Consider the following 12089-nt stretch of genomic DNA (forward strand, 5'->3'; position numbering starts at 1 on the left):
CAAAACATTTTTAAAAGAATAGTACAAAATATTCTGAATATTCTGAAATCGAAGAAAAGACAAAAAGGAAGCTTTATTAACAACTGGTACTGAGAAACCGCTTGAGGGATGTAAATTGATTAAGTTTTTAATTTTATTTAGAAGTTGAAATTTCAAGCATTAAGTTGGAAAAACATAACAGAAAGGTCCTGTGACTTTACAGTCACAAGTTAGAAAGTAGGAAGGTTATTTATTAACCTTGACCTGGAAATCTAATATTACCAACTGCTTAAAAAAGTGAAGAAATAGGGGTTATAAAAACAGTCTTTAGATTATTTTTATAGCCTTTCAGTCATTTTAACTTTTTTTTTTTTTTTCGCTTCAAGAAATGCCACCAGTGCTGCTGGTACCATGGAAAGTACAACTTCATCAACATACATGATCAATACAGTGTTTTGATTATTTGATAATTCTGTGGGACAGAAGATACACAAGTTTTTAGATGTCATGTATTTAAAAACAAATTTCCAAAACGTTGGTTACAAGGATTTGACGATCTTGAAGTCAGCATGTTTCTACTTTGCCAAAAAAAAAAGAAAAAGAAAGAAAAGAAAGAAACAGCCACCCCTCTGGGTCTCCATTGCTACTCTGCTGTTGTCTAGTGCATTTAATAAATGTCAAAAAAGATTTCTACTTGATCGAAAGCATCTGTCCTTAAAGAAGTTGTGCTTAAATGACAGCATGAAATCTTCAGTAACTTGGCCACTTCAGATCTCCTCCCCCCACATTCACATGCGTGTGCCTGCGTGTGTGTGTGTGTGTGTGTGTGTGCCTGCGTGTGTGTGTGCGAGTGTTTTCTCTATCCTTTGTGACAGCTTGGCATTTGACGAGTGTGTGACAGCTAAGTCTGTGACAACAACAGCATGATGAATCCTTACACAATATGCTGGAAACGAAAAGTGTCCCTCAAAACAGGAGGAGAGAAAAGAAGGAAGGACCAAATGGTACGTGGCGATAAACACACGACAGCCTGGGTTTATCACCAATACAAATAAATCGATGAATGAATCATGACAGACGCTTATAGGCTCAGGGACAGGAGGCGCTTGATTAGTTCCACGTTCAACAGATGTCAATAACGCACATCTTGAAATTACAGCAGGCCCGTTCTCATCTTTTCATTCTGGAGACATATTATCCCTTTTGAAAAGCCAAATTGATTACACAGGTTTAGCTGTTCAATCCACAAAACACAAAAAGTAAATTGTGAGGGGGTGAAACGGCCAGGACGCAGATCAACTCCAATCACAAGGAAAAGGCAGACTTCTCCCTCTGAATGAGGAGGATAAGGACCTAACATACAAGTTCAAATGTCTCGGTGTCTTGTTTACGTGGTTTGGTAGGATGGAACTGGATGGACAGATTTGGGCTTTGTCTACAGCATGATGCTTTTCATGAAGAATGAGCTTTACCAAATGCAAATCTTAGCTTACCAATTCATTTATGCATTAACCCTCACCAATGGTCTTGAGATGTGAATAAAGACCCAAAAACACAAGATCCAGGATGCAAAAGGCTGCCATAGCCACTCCCCACAGGGTGGTGGGAATCAGCATAAGAGACAGTAGAAGAACTCTGTCATTCAGGTGTACCAAACGTCTGCGACTCTGCATCAAAATGATTAATTCGAGGTGGCATTTGATCAGGATAGTTTCTGGATTCCTCCCTTTGGAGATTTTTTGTCAGAACTCAGAGCCCTTGTGGTCTGTAAGTAGATTTAGATCTTACAGAATGAGCGAGAGGTGATTGATGGAGAAATGGAAGTCTGGGTTTCCCTCCTAGACATGTGACCCCAACAATCCAACCTTAGGAAAGAGGAGGATGATGGATGGATGAAGATAAAGAAAGTTTGTTTTTTGTTTTTTGTATTTTGCAGTTTATTTGATGATGGTCCTGACAGTGCATTGTCAAAGCCAATGACAATGCATTGGTTCTGTCAAGGGGCCTAGGTGTTTTTGTTTTGTTGGGTGTTTTTCCATGTTTGGGCTTTATCCAGATACTGAGACATTACTGAGTTCAAAACAGCCACTCTAGGCTATTTGGAGATTTTGAGTTGACCTTTGTTGAGCGTTTTTCACTGTCGGTCTTGTAATCAATTGGGAGTCGTTTCATGGAGAACTCAAGCTGCCATTCTAATTATGTCTAGTTCCTCCCCCCCCCACAACCCTGAGTCATACCCAGCAGGTACAGAAAAAAAATATGAATGAAAGCTGCCTATTTTTAATTTACAGTCTGCTGTAGAAAAAAATGCCTCTCAATTACACCTTGGTGACCAGAGGTGGAAAAAAGGAAGTGGTGGAGTGAAGTGCCATAGAAAAAAATTTAATAAAATTAAATGACTCACACATCCTTTATTATTCTTGTAACTGTATCACATTTGATGGCTTAGGTGCAGTCTGAACAATGCTTTTTATAAGTTTAGTGCAAGGATGATTCACTGCCCTTCACAAGTTAAAGGTGGGTGATTACCTGGGCGACTGACCTTGGTCAGGAAACGGGGTACAACCTGAACAGAGTGCTGATCCAATCTTGTTCACGAGATTTAAAAGATTGCAAACATCTTAGAGTCATTTGCATGTGTAACACCATTATAACATTTCTTTATGACTTTATTTTATTGGTCATTATTCCAATTTTCTGTGAAAATTAAGATGCATAATGTAAGTGGGGATAATTTTTGTTATCCCTTCAGTTTTTGTTGGATTCAAAACCACTATTTCTATAAAGGAACCTTTCAGTGTCTGGCAAAGGCTGTTTCACATTATTGAGACCAATTTTAAACCAAAAAGTTTCTATAGACATTAGGAATAACATTACAGCCAACCAAAACCAAAGAGAAGCAGGGCAAGCCACATGAAAAAAAATCAACATCAGCCAGTCAGAGCCTGATTGGTGCATCTCTGGTTTCAGTCATTCGATCCTTGTCTTTGAGAACCTGGACAGAACTTAAAAGAAAATCATGGCAGACTTTAGCAGACTCAGATACCCGTTGAACATCACGTCCACTTTCATTTGATGTAGATGAGCCAATGTGCCGAAAAATCTTTTGGATCATCTTTACTGACAGGCCTTGTACGAACATGAAGAACACATCTCGGTACAGTGTGTGTGATGTAACTTTGAGAAATGTGACATGTGCCATGCTTTGTGACACCCCTGAAGAAGTAAAAGACTAAAAGGGAATTAGTAATAAGAAAAACGTGCGCATGCCTCAATGAAACTGTCCATATTTGATTGTAAGATTATTTTTAACGCTCTTGTCTTTTCCAACAGACTTGGTGCTGGGAAAAAATGATTGTCCTCTTGAAGTTGGCTAAGAGATCTCAAAACACTATTACTAGAGAAATTTTCTAGTATTTTTTGACCAAAGTCAACAATATTTTAATTCAGGAAATGCTTACAAAAGAACTTCTGAGACATTAGTGAGTGATTTAACCTACAAATAGGGACATCATGAAATAGCGATTACGGTTCCATCTACTGAAATTGCTTAAAAACTGCCTTACTAAAATCAGTCATGTTTACAGAAAATATTTCTTTGGAAGCCATATATTATGTTGCATTCTGGGATCAAATTAACTCAGCAATTTAAATATAAAGAGCACCATGCTGACAATGGTGAGAGCCAGGTTGACATGAATAGTCTTTTTCTTTAATAAATTATACGGTCATGTGAAAAGTGGCATTTTATATTCACCGATTACATCTTTATATTATATAAAAATTTGTTGAATGATCTAAAATGTGACCAAAAAAGTTCAAAGACATCGATAATACTTTTTTTTTTTTCTCAACACCGCAAAATAAATATTCAACAACTATTATTTGCAAGTCGTGATGTAAAATGGCCGTCTGTTACCATGTCAGCATTTTAACCTCCTCTCTGCGTTCGTTTTTTTTTTTTTTTTTGTCATGAAGATGTTCACACTGGCAGCTGAACGGTGAGGGTGTTTGGAGTGGAGGAGGTCCCACTTTAAAGTGGTGAGACAATAACGAGCCACACTTAGCACAGAGCCTGGTCTATTTTTATTGGTCACACTCCTACGGCGTACAGTTGGAGACTTCTCAGTCTCAGGCAAACCGCAATGCAGGCGCCAAAGAACTTGGATGCTGTCGTTATGACTGTTATGAATCGAGAGGACTATGTTTGAAGTGCTACTCTGCCAATGGGTAAACATACACATTGAGTACTTTTTTTCACATTTCTTAATGGTACACTGACTCTTTTTTTTTTTTTTTTTAAAGCTTGAAAGCACCCACTTTAATTAAAAGTTTTTTTTTAAAAAAGCACAATTGAAGTGTTCAGATGTGGCATTTCTTTGCACACGTTGATTAATCAGCCTTTAAAGGATGTTTTTAATTGGTGACAGTCATCCACACGGCTCCCTCAATAGTTAACCAACACGTGTGCCGAGGCGTACATGCAGTGCGTATCGTTAAATTGGCTTTTCACATGTCCCTTTAACTGGAGTGAAAGAGGGAGAATTTATAGGGATATGTATTTCTGAGAAGAAAGGTAGAAGACCCTTTCTGTCTTTCTTTCTTTCTTTCTTTCTTTCTTTCTTTCTTTCTTTCTTTCTTTCTTTCTTTCTTTCTTTCTTTCTCTTTCTTTCTCTGTTGCTAAAGCAACAAGGAAATGCCATGCCTATGTACAGCCTACTGATGTGAAACAGAAGAAGGAAAAAAAAATAAAAACCTTGAAAGATAACATTTTCCACCACTGCAGCTGCCATGTCTGCCCTGCTCAATTGGACATCTCCACTCGTCAAAGACCATGCCATCCTTCATTTAATGTGACGTACAGAGAAAGGAAACAAGGCGCAGGCTTTTCCACGCCTGACAGTCCATCGCAGAGCTTGTTTTATTGCCTCTGTTTATCTCAAAAATAATTATTCCTTCGACTTCAAATTATATTTATAGCGAGGTAAAATGTATGCCTCATCTGCTGGTTGTGCTCCAAAACCACAGGGGAGTGTAATTGCTAATGTCCGTGGCAATGAGGCTCTCGCATCCTCTGCAGCACTCCTTGGTTTATTTCAACCCAAAACACGAGTGTCTTTGTACATGACCAGGGGGAACAGAAGCAACAGGTGGTTAACAAAATATTTTTTTTCTCGTGACATCGTTTTAGGCGCTCATAAAAGGAGAAGTGTTGTAATTTTGATAAAGGTGGCCGTGTGTGTTTTCTTATTGCCAAAGTAGTCAAACATCTAGGTTTTTCTTCAACGCTTTGTCATGTTACAAGATATATTTTGTAGGAATCTTATGACCAGCAAGTGGAGTGAAAATTATGCCTGACGTTTATGTTTTCAATAATAAAATATCTGATAAGTGTAGCCCGCATTTGCACATTTGCTCGTACTTTATCAAAACTATTTAATCATACCCCTGACTGTAAGTCGGATGAGCGTCCTGCTGGAAAGTGAATCTCTCAAGTGTTTTCCAGCCTCTTGACAGGTTTTATTCCAGGATTCCCCTGTTTCCAGCTCCATCGATCAATTATGACAATTAGAAATCACATGTAATGTGGGTTTTTATGCAGTGTACTTCTATGGTACAGGCGGTCTATACAGGTGCTGGTCATAAAATTAGAATATTGTGATAAAGTTCATTATTTTCCATAATGTCATGATAAAAATTAAATTGTCATATATTTTAGATTCATTGCACACCAACTGAAATATTTCAGGTCTTTTGTTGTTTTAATTTTGATGATTTTGGCAAACAGCTCTTGAAAACCCAAAATCCCTGTCTCAAAAAATTAGAATATTATGAAAAGGTTCTCTGAACGAGCAATAAAAATAATCATCTGAATCAACAAAGTAACTCTAAACACCTGAAAAAAAATCCTGAGGCCTTTAAAAACTCCCAGCCTGGTTCATTACTCAAAACCGCAATCATGGGTCAGACTGCTGACCTGACTGCTGTCCAGAAGGCCATCACTGACATCCTCAAGCAAGAGGGTGAGAAACGGAAAGAAATTTCTGAACGAATCGGCTGTTTGCAGAGTGTTATATCAAGGCACCTCAGTGGGAAGTCAGTAGGAAGGAAAAAGTGTGGCAGAAAACGCTACACAACGAGAAGAGGTGACCGGACCCTGAGGAAGATTGTGGAGAAGGGCCGATTCCAGACCTTGGGGGAAGCAGTGGACTGAGTCTGGAGTAGAAACATCCAGAGCCACTGTGCACAGGCGTGTGCAGGAAATGGGCTACAGGTGCCGCATTCCCCAGGTCAAAGGTCAAGCCACTTTTGAACCAGAAACAGCGGCAGAAGCGCCTGACCTGGGCTACAGAGAAGCAGCACTTTGGACCACTGTTGTTCAGTGGTCCAAAGTACTTTTTTCGGATGAAAGCAAACTTTGCATGTCATTCGGAAATCAAAGTGCCAGACTCTGGAGGAAGACTGGGGAGAAGGAAATGCCAAAATGCCAGAAGTCCAGTGTCAAGTACCCACAGTCAGTGATGGTCTGGGTGCCATGTCAGCTGCTGGTGTTGGTCCACTGTGTTTTATCAAGGGCAGGATCAATGCAGCAGCTATCAGAAGATTTTGGAGCACTTCATGCTTCCATCTGCTGAAAAGTTTTATGGAGATGAAAATTTAATTTGGTCTAGAATCGGCCCTTCTCCACAATCTTCCTCAGGGTCCGGTCACCTCTTCTCGTTGTGTAGCGTTTTCTGCCTCACTTTTTCCTTCCTACTGACTTCCCACTGAGGTGCCTTGATATAACACTCTGCAAACAGCCGATTCGTTCAGAAATTTCTTTCCGTTTCTCACCCTCTTGCTTGAGGATGTCAGTGATGGCCTTCTGGACAGCAGTCAGGTCAGCAGTCTGACCCATGATTGCGGTTTTGAGTAACGAACCAGGCTGGGAGTTTTTAAAGGCCTCAGGAATCTTTTTCAGGTGTTTAGAGTTACTTTGTTGATTCAGATGATTATTTTTATTGCTCGTTCAGAGAACCTTTTCATAATATTCTAATTTTTTGAGACAGGGATTTTGGGTTTTCATGAGCTGTTTGCCAAAATCATCAAAATTAAAACAATAAAAGACCTGAAATATTTCAGTTGGTGTGCAATGAATCTAAAATATATGACAATTTAATTTTTATCATGACATTATGGAAAATAATGAACTTTATCACAATATTCTAATTTTATGACCAGCACCTGTATATCTGGCAAAAAATATCATCACAAAACCTGCTCTACTTCTTTAAGTATTAATTTAAGCAAAACTGGTTTACTTGTTTGTAGCTTCACTCTTCTTACACTTGCTTTTTTTCTGTGTTAATCACGCAACACACTGAAGAAAACCGTTGTGAACAAAGAGCACGACTCTAAACCACAGGAGGCTAAAATGTGGGCTGTAGGAATCTTTTGTATTTATATTTACCAATTTGGTGCTTTTATGTAAAACCGAAGAGGCTGGGTGAAGGGTTGAGTCGAGGAGTGATTTACACATATTACTCTCCCCCCCCACCAATACTTTGCCACTTTCTTTCATCTGTTTTCAGTTTGTATGCAAATTAGGGCGAGCAGAAGAGTCTTGCTTGGTTGCAAACACTGTAAACGCTGATGTGTTGTTTTGTAATGCGTTGAGCGCGGCCTCATTTCGAACCGACAACCGTGAGAATGTACTGATGCCGTTTCAGAATCTGAAACATATTTTCATCACATTTATTCAGATTAAAAAAAAAAAAACACAACAGCCGAGCCTCTCTGAGCGTGCATTTTGCAACCTCCTATGCGCAGCTTCTGTGCAGCCGAGGAGACGCTATTATGCGCTGAAAACAATCAGCTAACTCGCTTGAGGGAACGTTTGGAAACACAGCAGGCTGGGAACTTGGAGCAGAAACTGTCGGAAGGCAGATTGAGTGACGCAGGGAAAGATGAATGCAAACAACGGCGTACAAAACGGGGATCAAACTGCGGGAGAAATTAATATATAACAAATGGACATAAAAGAGCACTAACCCATTTAAAAAGCACCAGGTCTGCCTTGCTGCGTGGCAGCAGGTGAACGCCGAGCTGTTGCTTATCATTTATTCCCCCCTTTAGAAGGTTCCTCCAGAGGCTCGGCGCCGTGATTGCTGGCAACACGTGGTTCTTTTTAACACTCTGAAAAAAAACAAACATAAACTTAACAAGAAAAACTCCAACTGTGGCAGTTTTGTGTTATCTTAAATGACTCATTCTGTCCCCCCCCCCCTTTTAATCAGGTTTTTTTTTATACTTTTTTTTTCTTTTTTTCTTAATACAACACAGTAGACTACAAAACCTTTCCCCGAGTAACTATATTCATCATTAACTTTCAGCGAACAGATGCAGCCACCGGCTCCTCGAAGTCAATTTCCTTTAACAAGCTGCGGCGAAACATCTGTTCTGCTGCTGGTTTGCTCCAGACGTGCTGGTGTCATTCTGTGAGCCCAAGGAGGAGGGGATGAGGTGGGGGGGGGGAGGAGGCTGCACAGGGATCTGCAAATCAGGTGGGATCCAAAATTAGTGTCAAGCCTGCTGTCAGCTTTGCAGAAAGGTATTAGGAATCAAAGACAGATTTTTTTTTTTTTTTCCTTCACACGAAGGAGATTGAAGCTTTGAATTGCCAGCAATTGTGTCGAGGCAGTACAATTGCGAGGAGAAACCTATTATGTGGGGGGGCGGTGGGGGGGAGAGAGGAACTCTTTGGTCAAATTTTTATAGAGTTCATTTTAAGTAACGCACTCGATACCGTGGAGCTTTTCTGCATTTTGTCACATCACTATAATGATTTGATTTTGTGTGATATATGAACACAAAGGAAAGTGTGTGTGCTTGTCAAGTGGAAGACAAACGGGGCATTAATTAAGACTAACTTTCTAATATAACGTTTGTATTAAAAAAAATGTACAATTAACTGCATTACAATTTTTTTGTGTGCTAAATCTATGCAATTAATGAATCGTTAGAGTCCCAGAAAAAAAAAAAATCCTCTCTTTTTAAAGTTTATTTTTTCATGTTTTTACCATATTATGTATTTTGATGCCAGTTTGCTGTTTGGAAAATTTCACTGTAGTTTTGCATGAAACTGTTCCTCTGGAAAAATGTATTTTCCAACCTAGTGAACTTGTTATTTCTTCTTTGTTTTGTTGTTTGTTTGCACATGTGCGTGGACGATCAGAAATTAGCTATTTTGTGATAAGTCGAGTTCTAATACAACTCAGGGAAAAAGTATGAGCAAATAATTTTGCCTGTTTGTGTTTGATATTTCGTGTCAGTATTCAGTTTTTGTCAGTTAGGAGAGACATCACACGGAGACTTGATCTACATCCAAATATCTCAGGCCACAAATGCAGTGCCAAATGTTTAGGGTAGCTTATCTAAAATATAATATCAAATTCAAAAGCAGTGCTATGTTTCATTTCATAAAGATCAGAAGTTTACATATGTAATTAGTCACGAATGTCAATCCAATTAGGGACTTTCATGGGTTTTGAACTCCTCAGCAGTATTTATTTATTTTTTTTAATTTCTATTGACAAGTTGTGCCTTTTATCACATCCTTTTTGGAGCTATCAACAATATTCTATTCAAAATTCTGGTTGGATAATTGACCACTATTCTCTTTTTTTTAATCAGAATTGGAAATGATTACATTCTTATTAGGTATTGGAATCCATTTCAGAGGCTTATTGTTGGTCTGTTTTATCCATTACTAGCGTAATATGATGTGTTTCACATTATTTTCATGTGCTACCACCAGGCTCAACTGTAAGCAAGCTATTTTTTAAATTAGTTTTGAATATGATTTAAAGAATTCTTATTTTCTTTTCTTTACTTGTCTGTATGAATTTTATTTTCCGAACATAACCTTTGGATCAGAAAAAGAAAACAACCTAAAATCAATTTATATTAAATGGAATATATATTTTTATGTATTAAAAAACACACGCAGAAGTTTCATGTCATAATACTACTACTTCACCAGAAACGTAAAACAGCTCATACAAGCTTCTGACCTGTGTTGAGTATGGAAAATGCTTCTTAGCTTGTTTGCAAATAAATATTTGAAAAGTGAGGTGTGGATTTGCACTCCACCAACGTAGGAAATCTGGTTCTTCGGTTTCCCCGACCGATACTCTCTGAATGTGCAATGTTCAATGAGAAGAGACTTCTGACATCAATAAGTTGGACAAAGTTTTCTAACTAAGCCCATAGTACTCGGCCAATTTCAAACTTAAATAATCACTTAAAGCTGATGCGGTTGCAGCTGCTAAACCTGCAGATAAAGATCAGTGGCATGGATTTGAGAGCCATTGATGAAGGATAAAGTGAACTGGCAGCAAATTGCCTGTCAGAGTAACACCGAACCTTTTCAACACACGCAATACCTGCCCGGTCTTACTCGTGTCCCCTCAAGGAAGATGGAGGGGATAAGGAGGCTGATCTGGACTATTGAGATGCAGACATGGAAAACAGACCGTAGTATCTGTTGCCTTGCCAACCAGCCCCTCAGAGTGTGAGGGTTAAATATAAAAGATGCTCTGCCAATGCAAATATAGGTTGCCATCTGTTTTCATTACGTTGCCTTTGTCGCGTATTCCAAAACGGTAAAACTTTTCCACCGTAGCTGTTCAGATCAGCGGTTCCTTACGACATGATCTTAATTAGATTTTTTTTTTCTCTCTGTCATCCTAATATGTATACTTGGATAGTAACTGCTAAATCATTACATGCCTGTAAAGTCACAGGAAACATATGTCAGCTCCTCCTGTTGCACATCTTTAAATGTCATCCCTGCAGCTGTTGTGGCTAAAATGTGTAACAAATTCATAGACGTCATTTTGCTTTTCTTCTTGTCTAGTAAACAGCTGAATATTTAATTTGAAATCTTGGGGCTCAGCATTTCTCATCACATGCTTTTACACCATCCAGCCAGAAGATTGCCTGATTAAACCATTTGTCCTGGTGCAGAAAGGAGACTGTTTTTTTTTTATATATATATATAACCAGTAGTTCATTCTTTTTAGTTTCCTATAATGCTATTAAGGTGATACCAGGTCTTTTGTTGTCCTTCCTCCAACAAAAAGCAGACTTCTGAAAAATTGCTAAAGTTTTGCGGTTAGCTTAATTTCTGTCCCTGACTATTAAATCTCCAGCGGAGTCATCTGAGATATAGCGAAGGCTTAGAAAACAGCACACTTGTTGCTTAGGAACAGCGAGAAATAACCCTAACTTTTCTTGAAGCATCTGATCTGGTCTCCTATGGTGCTCATAGCTCTAAAGGTGTGTGTGCGTGCGTGCATATGTGTGTGCGTGTGTGTGTGGGGGTGTCTGTGTGTGTGTTGTGAGGTGGGGTGGAAGGTGGGGGGGCGTCGTAGTCAGGTTTAGCTGAGGTTGTTCCTAAGCAACTGTTTTTTTCCCCCCTTTTAATTTGAAACTTGTTTGTTTTGCTGTGTTTTCTGTTGTTTTCTATTCATTATCTGAGTATATGAGTTCCCATCATTAGTGCTTGGTTGACTGGTTCTGTAGAGCAAGAGCCAACTTAATTTTGAGAAAAAGAAGAAAAATTAACACCGATTGTTCTGCTCTACCTCAAAACGCATCCTCTGTGATGTTGTTGTTGTTAATACCTTTTTTTTTTTTTTTGCTAATATACAGAGTGAAACATGGGGTTATTTTTCTTTTGCTTTAAAAATGTGTTTAAGCCGAGCGCTAATTGCTTATCTTCAGTATAATTTTTTTGCTCAGATGTACGCCTCGAGCACAGATGCCAACAGTGGGATTGAACTGAACATTTGACCTATAACAATTGTTGGCTGCTTGCCGATTCTGCCTCAGATGTGAGCAGTTCATTACATTGCAGGCTGAGCTGTGGTAAAGTAAACAACCGAACAGATGAACCCCTTTCTTCATCAGGCCCTTTAGCGATCAGAAGCCTGTTGGACAGCTGTTGCGATGCCTGTTTCATGTGCCACTTTGAAATGTCACCTTGTGACATCATTATTCACGGTGCTTTAATTAAACCTGCATGCATGCATGCAGTTGAAACCAGCATTACAGAAGGACTTTTTTTT

This window comes from Poecilia mexicana, unplaced genomic scaffold (assembly GCF_051168715.1).
Source record: "Poecilia mexicana isolate PSO_F unplaced genomic scaffold, ASM5116871v1 scaffold_17, whole genome shotgun sequence".
In the NCBI taxonomy this organism is placed as follows: domain Eukaryota; kingdom Metazoa; phylum Chordata; class Actinopteri; order Cyprinodontiformes; family Poeciliidae; genus Poecilia; species Poecilia mexicana.